Source organism: Cebus imitator, unplaced genomic scaffold, assembly GCF_001604975.1.
Source record: "Cebus imitator isolate Cc_AM_T3 unplaced genomic scaffold, Cebus_imitator-1.0 Scaffold119, whole genome shotgun sequence".
Lineage (NCBI taxonomy): Eukaryota > Metazoa > Chordata > Mammalia > Primates > Cebidae > Cebus > Cebus imitator.
This window is the reverse complement of record NW_016107434.1, coordinates 878,320-900,528: the sequence shown is the minus strand read 5'-3', so window position 1 is coordinate 900,528 and position 22,209 is coordinate 878,320. Positions and strand designations below refer to the sequence as shown.

At 35.5% G+C, this 22,209-nt stretch overlaps 1 protein-coding gene and 1 long non-coding RNA gene across 5 annotated transcripts in view; both read left to right on the top strand.

Annotated features, from left to right (window-relative positions):
* The window catches only part of CDIN1 (CDAN1 interacting nuclease 1), a 275,096-nt gene that overhangs the window by 130,912 nt on the left and 121,975 nt on the right, over positions 1–22,209 (top strand). The gene's annotated exons all lie outside the window — the stretch shown is intronic.
* The window catches only part of LOC108311878, a 21,370-nt gene continuing 18,945 nt past the window's right edge, over positions 19,785–22,209 (top strand). The window contains exon 1 of the long non-coding RNA XR_001828392.2: positions 19,785–19,794. This is a non-coding gene — a long non-coding RNA (uncharacterized LOC108311878). The remainder of the gene's footprint in view (positions 19,795–22,209) is intronic.

Sequence of the window (22,209 nt, the reverse complement as noted above, 5' to 3'; positions counted from 1 at the left end):
AATTCTCCTGCCTCAACCTCCTGAGTAGCTGGGGTTACAGGCACGCGCCACCATGCCCAGCTAATTTTTTGTATTTTTAGTAGAGACGGGGTGTCACCATGTTGACCAGGATGGTCTCGATCTCTTGACCTCGTGATCCACCCGCCTCGGCCTCCCAAAGTGCTGGGATTACAGGCTTGAGCCACCGCACCCGGCCTGAATTTTTGTTACATGCTATTTCTTCATCTATTACAATGATCACATAGGTTTCTTAGTCAGTCAGTGTAGTGAATTATAGTGATTGATTTTTTTTTAATGTTATACCAACCTTGCTTTCCTGAGGTAAACTTCATTTGATTCTGAAACAATACGCTTTTTATATTTTGCTGGATTCGATTTGTTAAAATTTGTTAAGAATTTTTGCATCTGTGTTTATGAGTGATACGGATTTATGTTTTAATTTTCCCTCTAAAGTATTTATCTGATATTGATATTAACATAATGCTGCCTTCTTAGTATGAATTGAGAGACATTCCCTCCTATTTAATTGTTTTGAAAGGTTTGCACAAAATGTCCATTAAATTTTTGGTGGTATTCCCCAGTCAAAGCATCTGGGTCTATGGTATGTTTTTACTGGAAGGTTTTTAACTACAAAATCACTTCCATAGTAGTTATAAGAGATACAGGTTATGTCTTTTTGTTCTTGAGTAGGCTTTGGCACTTTGAGTCTTTCAAAGTGTCTGTCCATTTAATCTGAGTTGCAGAATGTTTTGACATATGCTTGTTGAAAATATTCCCTTTCTATCTTTTAATATCTGTAGAGATGTGATGTCACCTTTCTCATTCCTGATATTGATAATTGTGTCTTCTTTTCCAGATCAACCTGCCTAGAGGTTTGTCAATTTTGTTGTTCTTCTGAAAGAACCAAATTTTTTTGTTTTTTTTTTAAACTGTTAATTTTTTTTTTCTCTTTCTTATATTATTTCTTTGTGTTAGTTTCCGTTTAGCTTGTCTTTCTTTTCCTAGTTTTCTAGGGTGAAAAACTGAAGTTGTTGATTTTAATTCATTCTTTGTTTTTTCCAATATAGACATTTTAGTGCAATAAATGTACTCCTGAGCACTGTTGTGGCTGCATTTTCATTTTTATTTGGTTCCACGTACTTTCTACTTTTGATTTCTTCTTTGACTCACACTTATTTTGAAGTATGCTGTTTTGTTTTGAAATATTTGAGAAATTTTCAGATATCTTTCTGTTTCATTTCTAATTTAATTCCATTGAGATCAGATAACAAATTTGAATTCTTAAATGTTGAGAGATTTATTTTCTGGTTCAGACTTCGGTTATCTCTGTAAATTTTCTGTGTACGCTTGAAACTTTATTCCACTTTTGTTCAATGGAGTGTCTTATAAATGTCAGTTAGGTCAAACTGGTTGGTAGTGTCATTCTAGTTTTCTAGAGCTGTGCATATATGCACTTATCTGTATTCTTCTGAATACTTGAGGGAGATCTACTTAGGTCTCTGGAATTCTCTCTCTCTGTGGGCAGTTTTCTCCTGCTGGTATTCTGCCTTTAAATTCTAGTTGCTTTGGCCTTCCCATTCTTCTAGCTACAATTCCTCAACTCAGGAAGACTGCTGGGCTTCACCTGGGCTCACCCTTTGGACATCACAACTTGGAAACTCTGTTAGGCTAGGCCAATCAAATGGCTCGCTCTTTGTAATCCCATCACTCTGGGATTACAGTTCTCCATTGCTTGATGTCTAGTGTTTAAAAACTGTTATGTCATCTATTTTGTTTGTTTTTTAACTTTGAACAGAGGGCTAATCCATTCTTTGTTACCCTAACTTGGTTCCAAGTAGGAGACTTTCAATTACGATTTTAACACATAGTTTAACAGATTTGTGTAAACCAGTTTGTCTTGTTTAAAATTAACCTTGTAATCTTAACCTTTGTATCTTTGTTAAATCCATTTAATTTGTAGACTTCATTGTCATCAGGAACAAATTCTCTTAAGCATAGAGAGAGTACTGTGCGGTCCTTCAGGTTACTTTCTTTTGAGATCTGTCTCTCTCTGTCTCTCTCAGATATCCATATATTCTACCTTTCTTTCTCGCAGGCTTCTGAGAGTTGGAATGGGATTTTTTAGTTATGACTTTATGCCAGCAAAAGGGAAGTCTTTGATATGTTCAAGGCCAAGGATCATAATAAGCATATGGTTGTTAGAAAGTGGCTTTCTTTGGTTATCTATTGGTAGCACTCAGGGCTTCTTACCCCTCTTGGACTAAAATAAAGCAGGCCATATTTTGGTGAGACACAGAGCCCTGTTCATAGCAGCTGTGCTTTTTCTTTTCCTCTGCCAGCATCTTCTGCTGTTTGTTATCGTTCAGGTATCTCCTGGAATGGATGATGTGTAAGTGATGAGGCTCTGTTGCCCTGGTTTGCCTGTGCTCATTCCCTCTCACATATGTGGAATGTGGAAAATGAGTCAGGAATGCAATTTGCATGTCTCATACTCTTCTCATGAAACAGAAATCTTCATGGATACGTAATGGCAGTGGTAAACATTCTTTCATTCTAATATCTAATTGATTCTGGCAGTCAAATTTTTATAAAAAGTCAATTTCTCCTATGAATTCGCTTTTTTTCATTAATACTAGTCAATTACTTTTACTTGTGGCTTTTTTTTTTTCCTCTCTGCCTTACATTCTTCTAGTGTACCCTTAAGATTTGTGTGAATTCCATCCTCTTGGTTTTCTTCCTTTTCTGTCTGAATCCCTGACATTGAGATATTTCTTGTGTTTTGGTCACCTTCTTTTTTCACACAGGAGTGTACCAGCAAATTGTCTTATTAACCCCTTCTGCTTCTCTTTATATGTTCCCTTTTGCTCTTTCCTTCCCATTTGTTGCTGGCAGCTTGCTAACCATTACCACCACCTCCCATTTTAAGTTCAGTCTTACAGCATTCCTGGCATTTCATTCCAAGTGATCATAAGTTAAAAATTAAAGCCAATTTTTTTTTTATTTATTAAAGAGGATTTTTTTTTTAGGATTCATAAAGCTCAACTAATATAAGTAGGAGGCTCTCTTAGTCATCTTTGATGACCAGCTGAGATACTTTAAGAGTACTCCATATTGATTAAGAAGGTATTAAAAATGAAGTCATTGGTTTTGTGCCAATGGCAGGTACGTAAAGCCATACTAAACTCAACACTAGATCAAAATATTTGACCAGCTCTTATTACCTTTAATCGGTTTAATGTGAAATGAGTATTTTCACCACTTCATATTCCATTTATTTATTTATTTTAGAGACAAGGCTTCACTTTGTCACAGAGGCTAGAATTCAGTGGTGCCCTCATAGCTCACTGCGACCTTGAACTCCTGGTCTCAGGCGATCCTCCCACCTCTGTCTCCCAAAGTGCTGGGACTAGAGGCACAGGCCAATATGCCTGGCCTGCTGTATTCCTAATGCAACAAGTTCTAGCAAACCGGCCCATCAGTAGTGGAGTAGATATACAGTTAAATTCAGCCGATGCTTAATAAGTTACTTCTATGTAGAAATAGCAGATTATATATTTGAGGGTATACAAAAGTAAGCAAAACTTAATCTTGCCTTTAAACTAATAAGGAAACAGACATGTACATAGATCATAATAATAGCTAATATTGAGCACCAGTTATGTTCAAGGCACTGGTTTAAGCACTTACATGTATTTTCCACTCTAATCCACATAACAATCCTATGAGGTAAATGCTAGTATTTTATCTCCATTTCTTCAGAGAAAGTTGAGCTATGAAGAGGTTACGTGCCCAAATCAAGGTCACAGAACTGGAAAGCCAATGGAGTTTTTTGGATAGAAGAGTGACATGATTAGGACATAACTTTAGGATGGATTATTCTGGTAGCAGTGCTTCGATTGGATAGAAACAAGAATTTAGAAATAGGGACACTATTGCTGTTAGTCATCCATATTGAAATAATCCATTAATTCCCAGATTATAATTGTACCAATGGAAATGGAAGGGAACCATATAGACTTACAGAGATTATAGAGACAGAATTCACAGAATTTGTCAAGTAATGCCAACATTCAATACATCAGTAAAAGTTTTGTTGTATTAAGTGGTTTAGAACAGAAATAACTTTGAAGTTTTAATATTGGTGGTGAAATATTGATGCTATTAAAGAATTGGGAATAGAAAATAATGTAGGTTAGCAATAACTTCATTTGGGATGTTTAGAGATGTCCAAAGCAACTGGGCTGTGGGATAGAAATCTGAGTGATGGATCAGAGAGTGTTTGATTTGGGGATCATTCATGGTAGAAAGAGACTAAGCGGTTTTTCTCAGAGAGAGAGAATAGAGAAATTCGTCTTATAAACAGCGAAAGAAGACAATTGTGATATGACATCATAAAGTTTAGAGAACTGATTAACAATAATTATGACTCTTAGAGCAAATTAAATTATTTCTAATTTTACTGACTCCCACCCTTCATCTCTTGCATTTGAACATTGATAAAGTAATTTTAGACTGGCTGCACTGAATCTGATTATTCAGGGTATTGATAGTTAACCTCACATCTGTTTCCACCATGAGTTATGTGGGTTTAGAAAATTGTACCAAAATGTATGAACTTAGGGCTTTTAACAATCACACTTGAAAGAAACCTTGGGAGTTGCATTTGTCAAGCAGCTAGGAAAACCATTCATGCATACCCCACGTCCAAAGCTCCATTGGCAGCCCAAACATGAGGAACTGAAAGGTCATTCTTCTTCCTGCACTGTGATGGTTTGTTTACGTATTTTGACACACCAGTACAATGCTGAAAGGGTCTGACCTTCCTGCAACACTGAGGGACTCAGGTTTGGTCAGGATACCTGACACTCATTACATTTCTCTCCTTGTCTTCCTTCTCCTTCACAGATAAACATGCTCCTCAAATGCAAAAGTGCTGCCTTCATTACAGAAATAATAAATAATTTAAACAGATATAAATGATTGCTTTTTACATTTCTCTAGCCTTTTTTTTTCCCCAGTTACCATCAAGCTGAAACCCTTACTTGGAACTATTAATGCTTTTAATTAAAAAATTAAATTAGTTTTTCAAAATGACAAATGTGAACGGAGATTGTTAATAGCTGCAAAGAGAAAAACTAAACAGATGAGGAGGTCTGTGCGCTATCTTATGTTTTATAGTTTGTCTTTTTGATAGAAACCAATTTATTGGCATTCAGAAGTTTGAGGATTACCTCTGAAGTACAAGATTAAAGTACATAAAGGTAAATTCTAGGTAAATTGAATTAATTATCTCCTGGGTACATAATGTGTTAAAAGGCTGAAGTGTTAGGTGGAGACATGAGAACTGTCAAGAGAATTTTCTGTCATGTATGAATTGATGTTCTATGTTAGATTTATATGCTATGAATTGGGGCTTTGGTTATCCATATAATTTTTTAATTTAGTATCATGATGGCATGGAGATGGCAAGAAAAATGTGTACTACTAATGAATTTCTATAAATATAAAAGTGATATGAATGCTTTTTTAAAACTACTCTTTTTAATGAGAAGCAGCTATTCAGAAAGATTTTTATGCTTTCTCCACAGCTAGTAAATATAAAATCCGTGCAATAATATTCTCCGAACATTTAGATTGCACTTTGCAAAGTGTGGAAAGTTTTACATATTTATCATAATATTGGAAAAGGAGTATTCAGGTATTTTAGTTGTATTGTTTCCAAATGGATAACTGTCTCCTAAATGAAATTAAGATACTTTTGTCCAAGCTAAGTATTTTAATGGCATACCCAAAATTAAGACTGAAATTTTGGAGTATTTGTTTTAACTCATCTGTTTTACATATATCACTGCACTTCTCAGTAATACCCTAGACATCATATATCTTTGTTTGAATCATTTCTCTTTCTATATTCTCCACCATTTCAAATGGTGTCATGCCACTGGGAACTAATGCCCACTAGCAACTGAGCCCATTCAGCTTCTGTCTACATTACCAGTAGGCTTCAGTTCCAATTTCCTGGTGTTCCTCATTCAGATCAGACCTCTTAGTTTGTGTGCTATGAGAACTGACAGCCCCCATCCTGCTCTCCTTGCCCATGGCCTAGTCACACACACTCCACTGTGCCAAAGCATGGCCGCCCCCACACACTTTTCTGTTCAGGATTTTATGTAACTTTTAATTGACATTTATGTCTGACATTGTACCTGTACTTCTCATTGTAGAATCTTTATCTACATAGGAATAGTTGAAAACTGCTTTTCACTTAACTATTACATGGATTAATTTTACTTACCAGTGACAGGTTTTCCTGCCGAAACTCAAGTGGGCAGATCGTTTCTTGTTTCTAACCATTCTCCATCTAACGTTGCAACCCACCCCCCAGCACTATTCTCACTAATTGCCTGAGTACTCAGCAAATCCATTTGAAATGACAGAGAAAGGGTTAAGTCCCCAGTACAACATAAACTGTAGTAGAGCCCAATATAAGGCATTTTATTTTTCTATATATAAAACAATCTTTTTAACAGGGTCTATTAGGGACTTCATGTCCACACATATCTCTCTTCTAAATTTACCCCCAGCTACACAGGCACAAATTTACCCAATTGTTTCTAATAGAATGGCATTCTATATATATCTTTTCCTCAGAAAGCCCAGCACAAAGTTCTGTTGTTTTGCCAGGTTCCTGGCCTTCTTTTATAAATTCTTTGTAAAATTTATTTCACTGTGGTGAGAAAAAAAATATATTCTATCAATTATTTTAAAAAGCAATAATTCATTATAGTTGATCATAAATGTCAGGAAGCAAAGACCCAGCTGAAGCATTTTTGTCACTAATCATGCTGTTTTTCTTCTAATTAGTTAATTTACATTTTACAAATTAAGGGTAAAATTCAGACAGAAGATAACATCATAGCTTTAACTGACCTATATTTGTATCTGCCAAATTTAAGTTAATTAGAAATGTAGATGCTGTTTGTTTTATCTGTCAGAAGAGCTCATCTTTTTTCTTAAAAAAAAAAAAAAAAGAAGGAGACACACTTTTTTCCCCCTCAGCATTTATCATCTAAATAATAGTCTTGCCAAGATGGCAGCCTCATAATAAACTCTTTTCAGTGGAGTGATGGGTAATGAAGCTTGCTTGTGAAGGCAGCGAAAAATGTTGTCTGGCCAAATGCATGAATATGATGGCTGGAGAATCAGTGGACTTTCTCAGTCATCAATCTTTTTAGTAGCCTCTTATACATCTGAATATTTTGATAGATGATCTAATAATTGAGTTATCTATCTTTCTAACTATCAGAGTTGCATAAAAATTATTCTCACATGCTACTGAATATTAAATATATTAGGCATCCAGTAAATTTTTCATAAAAGGGCCAAAAGGTGAAACATTTTTGTTATTCTATAAATACCTCTTAATATATTGAGTGTTGAGCCCTCTGACATATTCAACTCTTAACTGTCTCTGTGAGAAGCAAGTGTGTATTTTTTAAAGAGAACATACCTATTATAAGTAAGACATATAATACTTACCTTGGCTAGTTAAAAGTAGACCCTGATACATGTGTAGATACAGCTCCGTATTATAAAATGGAATGCACTTGTTGGTCTAACACCAGTGACACATTTAATGTGACACATTTTCTATACAAGAAACACAGATATGCATGCTGAGAATTACTGTATGACTTTAGTGTCTCCATCATTTTGAGAGGAAGACGATCCTGCCAAAAGGCAGAACAAAGCTCCCCAATATTCTTAAAATACACAGGCAGTTCTTTCCCGTCATATGGCTTTTGTATGTGGAGGAGGGGGATTTTTGTTTTTTGTTTTTTGTCGTACATTACTCTGTTAAAAGCTTATCAACAAGTGTGCTTCACTGGAATTGAAAAAGTGACAAGGAAAATTGGCAGGAAACAGATCACTTAGAAGTGGGCTTTTCCCACCCCTCATCATCCATGGTTATTCAAGGTGACCTTGCAGTGATGACTTCCCAGTAACCAACATTAAAATAGTTCTGCCCTGGAAGAGCAGGCATTTGTTTGCGGGTCTGAAGGGTTACCAATCCTGTGCGTCTTGAAAGGCACTTAAATGAGCAGGGCCTTGTAAATTGGATTTCTATTAGCCAGCCCTGATGATAGCTCTTCATCAGAGGAATGGGAGGAAGTGCTATCAATAGCTCCAGCTCTAAATACCTTTGCTTTTTTTTTTTTTTTTTTTAATGCCGCACTTATTTTTGGTCTGTCTCATCCAAAATGGTGATGAATGCTAAAATCGCCAGAATTAACTACCTTTAAGGTTTTAAATAAACCTTAAAATATGAACTTTTTTTTTTGAAACAGAGTGTTGCTCTGTGCCAGGCTGGAGTGCAGTGGTATGCTCTTGGCTCACTGCAACCTTGCCTCCTTGGCTCAAGCAATTCCCTGCCTCAGCCTCCCATGTAGCTGGTACTTACAGGTGTGCTCCACCATGCCCTGCTGATTTTTTTGTATTTTAGTAGAGACAGGTTTTCACCATGTTGGCCAGGATGGTCTTAATCTCCTGACCTCCTGATCCACGCACCTCAGCCTCCCAAAGTGCTGGGATTACAGGCATGAGCCACCGTGCCCAGCCAAACAATTATTTTTTAATGCTTTTCAACTGGAAAAGCATTTGGAATGAAAATCAGCAGCTCAATGGCAAGAAACAAAAATGACAAAAAATGTCTTCAACCTTGTTTTCTATTTAATTCCTAACAATGATTTCACAGTTGTGCTGTTTATGAAAGTTGAGATGATAGACTTTTTCTCATTTTTCTGGAAACTCATAGAGAGATTTCCGCAATTGGTACTGTCCTTCTGAATTACTATTTTCTGGTGGCTGGATCTTTTCTTGGTTTCAAGAATTTCCATAATTTGTGGTTGAAAAAAATGCTATTTTATTGTAAGAGCTATAGCTAAGAAATTTAAACTTTTAGATGTCTATTTAAAATTATACATTTAAAACCATTTGCAATGTCCACATTGGGGAGGTTTTAGGGGAAGGAATAGTCTTTTCTTAATCAAAGTAGCAAACATCTGTGTTCTTTCTAGCCTGTCTTTTGATTAGCATGGCCTCATCCATCACTGGTCTTTGATATGAACACCAAGAAGTCATGTCCTTTTGTTTTAAATGATAAATATGCCTTTGTCATGAATACTCATAGGCCGCCCAGGATTTACATCTGAATTGTCAAAGTGTAACTGCCCAGCTCCTGTGATGAGTGACATTATTAGTGAAATAAAGAAGTTTTTAATTTGTCATGGATAGGCCTTAGATGGTGACATTATGAGGCTATGTGGCTTGTGATGCTAGAAAAAGTTGTCCTTCCCCCACTATTTTTCTAAGATTTGTCATTTATCAACAACAGGCAATCTGCCGCAGGAGGTTCTCTGTGAACATTTTTACTTCAGTGCCGTTAGTCTGCCTCTCTAGGTTTCATTATTTAGGCCGGATGACTGGTAGTTCTTATCAAAACTAATACTATTTGAAGCACTCAAGCTTCTGGTGCTGAAACAACCAGCATCACGATTTGTTCTGTCTGGTTATTATTGTCAAAGACAGTATTTTTTTGAACTTTGGCTTTTTTTCAAAGTCTGTATCAATTACATTTTCTAAATATGTTTCTCTGATATCTTTGTTCCCACTAACTCACATGTATTTAGGTATGTGCTATTTATATAAATACTCTGACCTGTTCATATCTACCTGTACAACTTTGTGTTTATCATCAAAACCCTCAGACTGTCCATTTTAACTGTTGTATTTGACTCTTCAACTAAGAAATTAGGACCATTAAAAATACTGTGAAGTCTTGATCTTCACTTGTCTGCAAGTTAATAGAAGATTGCAGCTTTTGTGTATTTGCCTTATTTGTTCCTACACTATTAATAGGCAAATATTTTGATAATTTTAAAGTTACATCTTGTGATGAAATGTTTCTTGATGGTAATAAGTAGTTTATTCTAATTTTATGTATAAGAAGTATCCCGTGAAGTTTTGGTATTTTAACAAGTAACTTTAACAGAAATTGCCTTACCTTCTACATGATTGTCTTTATAATTTTAATACAACTGTTTTAAAAGTAGGCAGAATAAGAATGTTCATCGTTTTTAACTGAATTGACTGGTTGAATTAACCAAAACAACCTTTCATTTAGAATGTTAGGAATTTACGTGAAAGTTAAGCTATATATTTTAGTTTGATTTAACATCTCTCCATAAAAATTATTAAAATATTTCATCAGTATAAAAGCCTCACTTAAATTATATTTTATTTCAGGTCATATCCCTTACCCCATGAATGAATTAATCTTGGGTTTTCTGTTTTCATTGTGTCAAAACTAAACTTTAGCACTCATTTTTTGAACAGTATTTCTTGTTTGCCAAAAACTACATATTTTAAGGCAAAAAAATACATGATTAACCCTTATTATGAGGCTTGCTCTTATAATACTTTTTTTTTCATTTTTAGTATTTCCTAGATCACCTGTTTCATAGAACATGAAGTATTGTTCATATTTGTTTCCTAACGGAAAACAAACTCCTAGCAACTCTAAAGCCCAACCCCTTATATTAATTGAGGTTTTTGTACTGTAATGTAAGTGTCTGAGTTTTTGAGACCCTAAGGCTTTCACCCAACTTAAAGACAATGATGCCAGTGAGCTTCTGTCCAGAGTTAATCAGCTGCAGAATTTGTAAACTGCATATGTGTCAAAGTTGAAAATGTTAGCACTCTAATAGAAGCTTGAAAAGGTTAGATCCGATAAAAGCCATCAGCAGTTAAAGAAAGTGATTTATGGGGATGTAATGACACAAAATGCCTCATTTATCACTCATATATAGATAGGTTAAGGTTCCTGTGTCATACTTTTAAAAACTTGACCACTTCGAATTGTCAAAATAGGTACTTAATTGCCCTTCATCCTTTTCATTTTGAATTTATTTCATTTGAAATTGGTAATTTCATCTACGATTACTTTACTGTCATTCACTTCATATGGTTCCATTTAAAGTCATTCATATTTAGGATTTTCAAAAACTGCATCACTGATCTTTTTGAAGTTTTATTAGCTAAAGCTGTTGCAAAGAAAGATTAAGCCAATTTCATGTATGCTAATTTACATTTTTATCTAACACAAATACCATGAAGATATGTTAAAGTTTCATTTTCTCTTTTCTAACACTTGTAATTTTCATCGGCATTTTATAATCCTCTGAATATTCTATATACCTCTCTTAAACAGTGCGCCACAAGATGTTAAAAGACAGAGCTATCAACTGGTTTACCATCCTTATAACTCAACTTAATATTTAAACTCTACACAAATTAAATTTAATGAAAACCTGCCTGTCTGGATAAATGATCGCTTAAAAAAGAGGGCAAAAGCAAAAGTTAAGAGACATGCCAAATTGTATTTCTTTCTCAGGATGATTAAAAAACAATTCTCAATTATTTCCTTACACATTCTAAGAAAGATATTTGTAAACTTGGAATTTCTAAACATTTATTGCTTATTCAATGTCATTTGGTTTATGCATAAATATCTTAACAGTATTAAATAACTATTTTACAAGCTGCAATACATCAAAGTAATATTGTATAACACAAAATTTCATGAATGATTATTACAATTTTAGACTCCTTAATGTGACAGGTAGACTTGGTGAAGGGCCTCATAGAGATGTTTCATATCATGAAGTAGGGCAGAAGTGTTTCAGGACTTCTTTGCCCCTTTATAGCCAAAAAAAATTAATTTGAGAAGTTTGGCAGGTTTCACTTTGTCAGCCCAATACTGCACTTTCTTCAACAGTGACATTCCAAATTCAATTTAAAAAGAAGTCGGAACAGTTTCTTCAATAAGACAAGACATGAAAAAAATTAACAGTGAAAAGGAGGAACTGCACTAGGAGAAAGAGGCATCCTAACTAAATACAGTTGACCCTGTTTCTTGCACTTTGATTCTATCAGACTACAAAAAAAAAAAAACCAAAAAAATCACATTTTTTGGATAGTCATTGAAAGTTGAATATGAATTATTGTGAATTCCTAATACCTAGAAATTATTGTTAATTTCTTAGGCATGACAATGCCATTGTGGCATTATATATGAAATTGTGTCAAAAAGAAAATGTCCTTTTCTGAAAAAGAGATACATACAAAAATATGTAAGGGTAGATTGAGTTGGTTTCTGGGATTTCCTTTAAATATTTCAACAAAATAAATACATATGTTGAGAAAGAAAGAAAGATTCAAAGAGGGAGATAGAATCTGGAAGATGGATATATGAGGTGATGGGTCTCTCTGATTTTTATACAGTTGAAAATTTTTGCAAAAAATAAAGTCAGGAGAATTATCGAAAAGTACCATTTTTAATATACAATTATAACATTCTGTATTTTCTAGTATTTTCTTACAACAGTCTAAGTTTTTAAGTCATAAGATGTAAAGTTTTTTATAATCTCCAAAGTTTATTCAAAAAGTCATCTAATTGGCTACCATCTAATTCATTTGCAATATTTTAACCCAGTAGCAAACCCAGTATTTTTTAATAAAGAAAATGGGTATAAAATTCTGAACATCTATTCAAAATGTGACAGAAACCTATAAGCATACTTCTTTGTGCTCTGAAAAGTGTTTTTTCTAAATAGTAGCACAAATCATTCTTTTGTTCATATTTAAAATGATTGTTGATATATAATTTCAGGCTTATATTTCTGGAAATGAATTAGAGGGTTTATAATCTTATATTTTAAGCTTTGTGGTTTTTTTTTTTATCACTGTTTACAAAAGCATTTTCTTGAGTTACAGATACAGTTTCCCAACTTAAGAAATATTAAACTAAATGTATTTCTAGAAGCATCTTTGTTCAGAAATTATATAGATATAAATATATAGATACACACACACATTTAAGTTAAAATCTAGATATTTTTATATGATTTTAAAGCCTGCATTTGGTAGGCACTTTAGGCACATAGGCAGTATTTTCATCTTTAAGCAAAAAGAAGAAAACCTGAAAATCTGAGACTCTCAGAATATACATTGATTTGGAGAAAATGTGTTCATTATATGAATTTATCATTGACACAACTTAAAGGTTAATTAACCAAATGTATTTTTTTTCATTTTTGTGAATTGCATATACACATTAAGACAATACAAGAAGACCCATTTTAACTTAACCTTCCAGAGATTAATCATTTTGTTTGAAGGAGTTTTGTTGTTATTTTTTAAATCTGTGATTAGAAAAATCATATTGTATGTGTTTATATAATTATAGGCATCAAAATTGTCTCAATCTATGAATCTTAGCAGTTTGCTCTTGTACCAACTGTGAAGAAATGTATTCGAATGCCTTAATTACAGAGCAAGAAAAGGAGAAGGCACAGTCTTTTTGCATATGATCTTTCAATTGTTCACCAAAGGATAAAGAAAGCATTCAAGCGTGGCTTCAAGAACTGTCAGCAATAAGAAAATGCAAGGCTTGTAGAGCCTTAAAGACCTTTCCGGGAAATAGATGAAATTAAAAAGTAAAACAGACTTTTCAAAGAAATCTTAAAAATGTTACAAAATTTCATAATGTTAATATATTAATAGGGGTATTGTCTTCTTATCCTAGATGAGAAAAAGTCATCCATGACACTATTAAATTTGATTCATACAAAGGCAGTGCTTATAAATATTTTTCTTTAGGTTTGATTTAAGAGTGAGAATTATAATGCATTGAAGTATATAGCAGTGTTGAAGGCCTACTCTTTTTGATTCATAGATGCTGATTCAATCTCATCAGTAAAGTAGAAACATCTATAGTAGTCTTCCCCCTCCTAAAAGAAGTCCTTTTACCCAAATTAAAGTTTAAAAATGATTAGAAATATCAATGGATATGCTATTTGTTTTAACTAAACATGTTCATTTACATTTTGTTCACCTTTGGAACAATACTGATACTCTGTAGTCAGGTATTATAAGAATTCCACAGGCACTTTATTCCTCCCCTAGTTACTTTCATTTTCATATTTAAAAAAGAAAAAAACTCATTTATTTTCACTGAATTCAGTCCAAAAGCTTAATTTACAGTGTATCTCCAAGCTGAATTACACCAGAGAAGGTTAACCTGACTATGTGCTAGGTAGCTGTTTATAATAACCCAAGCTTGTTCTTCTAGAGCTTCAGAGCTTACATCGTCACCTCAGCCTGCCCAGCCTGTATCAGGATTTGGGGAGCCTGTCGGCTCTCATCCAAGCACACACACATCAGTATTTACTAGCTATTTCCAGACACCAAATATAGTCATGTTTAAATTGTCTTTGTTTTAGGACACTTCATTCAAAAACAAATCAAGCTCAGAAGGTTGTGTTTTTAAGTAATTACTCTTTCATTGAGAAACTGTTTCTGGGCCAGTGTTGCCATTTTTCCAACTAGTCAATGATCAATGTATTCACTGTTCGACGTAAATAAATAAATAAAGATTAATTTGGCAGTGTACTTAAAGGCCTTATTAAAATCTCCAGTGTCTAGGCGTCTATTTAAAATGACACTAGTGAACAATAGCTACATAGTACAGGGACTTGTTTCCAGCTTAGCTCACACAGGGATGTGGCCACTAAAAATGTCTGCTCTATATTTCCATTAAGTTGAGTTTCTCAGTTTAAATTATCATTCTGCAAAAGATACTGCAAACTACTTTGTTCCTAAATAGTCATTCAGTAGATTGAGTAATACTTGAAGATTTGTTGCAGTTTGACTGTAGGAAAAATGCCTCTGTGAGATAATGAGTATATCATTTGCATGTGTGTTGTATAATTTACAATATACATATGCATTCATCATGTTATTCTTTCAATATGATGAATTATGTCAGTTTATTGCATGTGTCTGCATGTACCTCATCTCTTAATTAAAGCATTAATCACTAAAATTACCAAAGATACATAGTTTTAGTGTACTTATAAAATTTAATGTTGATCTTTGCATAGTAATACACATATTATTTCTAATTGGTAGACTAGATACTAAGACATTTTAAGTAAGGATTTCCATATTATCATTCTATCATATCAATTATTTTAAATATGCTTATCTTAATATATACTTATACTTTTTAACCATTTTAAATCATTTTTATTTGAGATTAATTTCCTAATCACTAAAATTACCAAAGATGTGCATATGCGCATATATATGCATATTATATGATCAACTTTAAAATTTAAAAACTATATATAGTCTTATTGTATTTTTAAAATTTAAAGTTGGTCTTTGTAGAGTCATACACATTATTTCTAACTGGTAGACTGTAAGACATGTTAAGTGAAGATTCTATGTTATGCTCGTATCATATCAAGTATATATGTGTGATCTTAATATATACTTGCCACACACTTTAATAATTGTGTTGTTTAATAATTTTTTTCATTTGGGATTAATTATATTTGAGGTTAATTTCCTGGCTCCTAACATTAATTAAGTCATTTGTAAGTAATAAACATTTGCTAATTATGCAATTCAGTCCTTTAGAAGTCTACAGCTGTGGAACAGAATTAAAAATTGTGATGCTTAGAGGGAAATACTTGGGAAAAAAAGTTACTACCTGGTCATAGGATTTAGTTGTTAAGAGTTTGATGTTAATAGGGAGCCAAACGTAACATCCTGCCCATTAGTTCATTTAACTTTTCTAAGAAAACTATTTTATTTGGTTACTCCTAAACAGTTTCTATAACTGTTTCCACTATCTACCTTCTTAGCCCAAGATCTTGCTTCAAGGCTTCTCTGAGAAGATAGAAACTCCCACACATAACTTTTTTAAACCACCCCCGTTTCGCTCTCTGTTTTTGCTTATTATCTCCCCTTGTCTCAGATGAAGGTGGCTTCTTATTACATTTCTTCCTTTCCTCAGTTTTCCCTCTTCCCTAGAATTACATGGTTTGCCCTGTAATTTGAAAGTCTCCCTTGATTTACACCCTACAGCTACTGACCTTCTCCCCTCTTCCCATTATCCGGTGTCTTGATATTCTTTCATACTAGTAGCCTCTACTCCCCAACCCACTTAGTGGAAGAACTTGACATTCTCCCATGTTTGTTTTAAAGCTACATAGGCGTGTGTCTATGAGATGCTGTTTTGATAATGAGTTGGTTACACTCCTGCATCCTACTCAGTTGCATAAACATGGAAAGGTGAGGAATCGTAAGCCTACTCACTTGGACTTGCCATTGATGAGTGCCTGGGTTGCTGAGTTATTTCAGAGCCAGAAAAACACTGGTCTCCTTGTTTTGTCTTGTCTTTGTTTTGTCTTGTCTTTTTCGTTTTTCTAGATCACTCTTCTGAGAGCATGGCTGTGAGGTGACACGTTCCCATTTTGTTTTGCTTATAGTCTGTTCTGGAACCTGGGAGTCGAACCCATGTGGGACACTTCAGCAGACTCCTTGCCCTCTGGCTTCCTGATGGGTTCCATCAGCAGGAGGCACTGGCAGATGATCAGAGGGTAGGAAGGAAGTACCTACAAGACGTTGTTCCCCTGGCCCCTTCCCTTACCAAGTGCCCTCAGATTGACTGCATATCTCCACACATCATTCCTGTTACTCTCTCAATTTTGGGTACCCATCCTGTTTTCTCTGCCGTTCAAGCTTAGGATGGTCAGGGCTCTCTGCTGTTAATGTTCTAGCAGTATTACCTATCGAGACCTCCTTAAAATCTTGGTAAATAATAGTGTCTTTATCTGCAGAGGAGAGTCAGGCCTCTTGTCTTGAAGTACATTTAAGGTCTTCCACAGTCTGACCTCCTCCTCTCCAACCATATCCCAAGATGTTACTCCCTACACTTCCCTACTTCTCGACAAACAAATATGCCTCATACCCATTTTAATAACTAAAAATGATTCACACTGGCCGGGCATGCTGTCTCATGTCTGTAATCCCAGCACTTTGGGAGGCTGAGGTAGGTGGGTCACTTTAGGTCAGCAGTTTGACACCAGCCTGGCCAACATGGGGAAACCCCATCTCTACTAAAAGTCCAAAAATGATCCAGGCATGGTGGCTCATGCATGTAATCCCAGCCACTTGGGAGGTTGAAGTACGATAATTGTTTGAACCCGGGAGGCGGAGGTTGCAATGAGCCAAGATTGCACCACTGCACTCCAGCCTAGGCAATAGAATAATAACTGGTCTCAAAAAAATAAAAAGCTTCACATTGCCCTTTTGCATGCCTTTGCTCCTGCATGTTCCAACGCCTGGATCATTTCTATTTTTGCCTTTTATATCTGACCTCCCCTTCTGCTAAATTATTCAAATGAAGTGATTCATCTAGAATCTAGACTGTAGCCAACGAATAATGCATTTGAGGCTAAAGTTAGGTGAGGAGCATTTGGAAAATCGTAACGAATCTGTATATTGCCACATTGTGCCGCCATCATGTGAAATGATAAAGTACTAGACCAGGAGGTTTCATCTTTGTGTGCCATTGCTGTGGCAGGGACTGCATGGAGTGCTACATCTAGAATTAGGAGGCATTTGTGGACAACTGGCTTCTGCTAGCTCCCTTTTCTCTGTCTCTCATATCCTGTCTCACTAACAGTCTGGCTCAATTAGTTACTCTCCAACTAGTTACCATACAGTTAATGACTCTTCATCCTTATTAGGCAGTTAAAGGATTAGATCACTGTACTGGTTGTCCAGCAACCTTAGGCTGCTTATGGGTTAGAGGACAATCACTTAATCACTTGCTTGTATCTCAAGAATGTAAGGTAATTCAACCCAAATCAAAATACATACCCATATTCAGGGAAATGCCTGGAGCTACTTTGTTTAGAAAAGACATGAGGGCATGGAGGTACACAGAGTGTCATAGATTGTCACATCAACTCATACTTAATAAAGATAATATTGTTCAAGACTATATGACCATAATCACCAGGTCAGTAAACCTAGTGGTTAGTGCTCAGAACTCACCTTTACTTGCCCTGTCTGCAGCAGTTGACAAAGCTTACTGATGACTCCTTGAAACGACTTTATTTGGTTTATAGAGTACAACACCTTTTGGTTTTCTCCCAATCTTAGTGGCCATTTCCTCACTCTCCATTCATGCTTCCTTCTCTTCTAATTGTTCTATTTATGTTGGAGCGTCCCAGAGCTCAACATTTTGTTTTCTTCTCTATGTTTTTGCTTTGTGATTTTGTCTAGTTTCATACCATCTGTGTGCTGATACCTCCCAAAGCTATGGGTCTATACTGAACCTCTCCCCGAACTTCAGAACCTATATATCCAGCTGCCCATTCAGTACCTCTGCTTGAATATATGGCAGACATCCCAGATTCAACATAGCCACATCTGAATTTCAGATGTCCTTAAATGTGTTTCCCGTCTCAGTTTTGACAATTCTGTCCTGCCATTTGCTTAGATGAACTGCCTTGGAATCATTCTTTCTCTCTGCCTCACGTGCCACTTCTTGAAGTGGTTCCCTATGACCCAGAGTAAGAGCCAAAATCGGCCTTCGTGGCCCGACACAGTTTGCCCCAGTCATTGTTCTGACCTCATCTCCTACCACACGCTCCCCCTAACCCACTCTGCAACAGCCATTCTGGCCTCTTTGCCCTTCCTCAAACTTGTCAAGTACGTTGGTGCCCCAGGCCTTTTGTACTGAGTCCCTGTTACACAAAGCACTCTCCTCAAGTACATATGTAGCTCGCTGTCCAAAGTCAGACACATCACCACTTTCTCAGACCTAATCTGACCCTCCCTAACAGCCTACAGCTTTCTTTTTTTTGTTTCATGTTTCTCCATATTCCTTTTTACCTTCTAACATCATCTATACTATCTCTCAGTTTTGTTTGCCCTACTAGAATAAAAGTTTCACAAGGACAGGAATTTTTGTCTGTTTTGTCTACCCCTGTATCACTCGGACTAAAACAGTACCTGGCATGGAATAGTCACTTATAAATCTTTGTTGAATAAATGAATGGTTTATTTTGAGCAAGCATAATATATTTTTAAAATGTCCATATCATGCACCAATGTTAATAGCACAGACTACTCATGTGACAACATTTGATGTTCCCAAAGTTGCTGAGACTTGGAAGGACTGTTACAAATCTAATATATTTGCCATGGAATTAAACAATCATCAGTCTTTGAATTTTGCAGTTTGCAGAAAACAAGGCTGGGTGCAATGGCTCATGCCTACAATCCCAACACTTTGGGAGGCCAAGGTGGGAAGTTGAATTGAGGCCAGGGGGTTGAGAACAGTCTGGGCAACATAACAAGACCTTGTTTCAACAACAGAAAACAAAAACAAATTGAAAAAGCCAGACATAGTAGCATGTGCCTGTAGTCCCAGCTAGCTGGGAGGCTGAGGTGGAAAGAACCATTGAGCCCATGAGTTTGCGCCTTCAGTGAGTGGTGATGGTAACACCACACCGAAGCCTAGGGAATACAGCGAAGCCTGTTCCTAAATGCAAAAACAAAAAACAAAACAAAACAAAAAAACAAAACAAAACAAAGAAAAGACAGGCTGTCCCCTCTCTCCCTTGCTTTGGTTTTACTGGAAAGCCCACTGCAATTTCTGAGAGAAATAATACCAACTGAAAGAAAAATTATTAGTATTGTTTCATATGCTATCAGTATGTTTCGAGATGGCATTACAGTGTACTTGCGAAGCCATTTATAAGAAAGGCACACTGTGACACATATTTTAACCATTACTGGCAAATATCAGGCTTTAAAATTAATTATGCAAATGCTCCACATTAGCAAGTTTAAAGTAAAACATGAGATGATGTCTTAGATCCAACTGAAAATAAGTGTGTATCCTTCTATTAATTACCATTTTGATTACTGAAAATTATAAAAACTATGTTTGAATTCAAAAGATCCATCGTGTTGCTCTTCTCTGCACATATCACATCCAAAAAAATTGAAAAATTAATATTCTGAATGAAATATACAAAATTTTATTCTTTTTTAAGACTCTGTTTGAATGTGTATCTAAAATGCCATATTTACTATAGGAATCCATGTAGCAGAAACAACAAAATTTATTTTGTATGGGAAAAGGGCTTGCTTGGGTTAAAGTTTTGCTGAATACAGTTGGTTGAAAATGCTCCCCAACAAAAGTTGGGTGGTCAAATAATTTTGGAAATTGTTGCCTACTACATTAAAATATTAAAGGCTCTGAGAAATTCTGTATCAAGGAAACACGTTTTTCATTGCTTAACTCTACATTTCTTAAACTTATTTGATGAAGGATCTCTTTTTGCATCTAATACCTGTGTCCCTCTTGGAATGCCCTCTTAGAATCGATTGTGTGGACGATAATCCAGTCAGTGCTGGGATATGAGTGAGGTAGATGTGGGGGGTCGGGAGTACCACTTTTAAGCTACCTATGAGGAGATACTAAATATAGATGGGCATCCTAACTAACCATACCTGTCATAACTGAAAAGCCCAGATGACATCACCTTAGATCTGAGATTATTCAGGGACCAGACAAACAGCATAAAGGAATAGAAACTGTGGTGATGCCAAGAGAGAGCATACTTCTACCTGAAACAGCCCTGCTCAGTTTTAGCTCATATGGCTATGGAGGTAGAGTGAGCTGACTACAGCCAAATCTCCTAATTCTTCTAAGCATCCTGAATATTGAAATTTTTATGTTTGCTCTCCTGCATTTCATTTTTATTTTATTTTTATTTTGAGACAGGGTCTCACTCTCTCACCCAGGCTGAAGTTCAGTGCCATGATCATGGGTCACTGTAGCCTCTAGCTCCTGGGCTTAAGCAATCTTCCTATCTCAGCATCCCAAGTCGCTAAGAATATAGGTGTGCACCACCACGTCCAGCTTTTTAAAAGAAAGTTTTATAGACACAAGGTCTCACTATGTTGCATGGGCTATTTCCTACATTTTAACTAGTGGCAATTAACTCTGTAGTTTCAGTGCACTGAAACAAATTACATCCCAGAACCACCCCAGTGCGTGACCCTACTTTAAGAGGAATTGGTAGAGAAGCATCAAAAGGAGGTGCATGTGGGGTAACCCGTGCACTCCTGCCCAAGGGTAGAAACAAAACAACTTTACCTTCCATATGTTTGAGACTGGAATATTCCCTTCCAACTAGCTATAAGTGTTTAAGTCTGAGAAACTTCAAAGACCACTCGACATCATTGTTCTCATCAAACAATTATAATGACACTTTAATATTTGTAAAGCTTATTTTTAGTTTACAAAGTGCTAACATTGAAAAATAAAATGATGCTTTCGGGGTCCTAGTTTCCTAGGGCTGTCATAACAGAATACCACACAGACTGTGTGGCTTATAGGACAGAAATTTATTTTCTCACAGTTCTGGAGGCTGGAAGGCTGACATCAAAGTATCGGCAGGGCTGGTTGTTTTCTGAGTGTCAAGAGGAGAGGATGTGTCCTTAGCTTGTAGAAGGGCTTCTTCTTCCTGTGTCTTCACGTCATCTTTCTTCTGTAATATCTGTGTCCAAGTTTCCTCTTGTAAGGATATCAGTTTTACTTCATTTTAACTTAATTTCCTCTGTAAAGACCCAATCTCCAAATACAGCACATTTTGAAGTGCTAGAATTTAGGACTTCAACATATGAAGTTTTTGGGAGATACAGTCAAGTCCATAATACTAGGAAAGAAGTTTGTGGACTAAAATGAGGGCTCTCTCAGTTGTTTGGGTTTTGGTTTTTTGGTTTGATACTTAAAAATTAGATTCAAAATCTTAACCATAATATCTTATACATAAGCCAGGAAAAGCTCCTTTGTGAACTGAAAATAAAAGAGTAGATGAAACCAAGTATCCAAATAAAAAAGTAGATGGAACCAAATGTCCAAGTGCCCAGGGACCTACAAAAAATAGTGTGCATATGTGAGATACTAGGAAAGGAAAGATTGAAGTTATAGGTCATTCATTTGGACCACCGTCAAAAACCCAGCTAGATAAGACCAGCTGGAAGCCCATTTATATCTATAAAGATATCAAATAGGGTATAAATGGAATATGTAAAATGAGATATGAACCCTTACTGTTAACATCAAGACATGTTCTAATGCATTAAAGTTCTTAGTATTCTAAGCTTATGCAAGAATTTTTTTTTTGTTGTGCTTTTGTTTTCTCTTGTTTTAGTGTTTGTCAATACACAGGAAAACAAAAAATCAGTACAGTAAGTTTTTTTTTTTTTTTT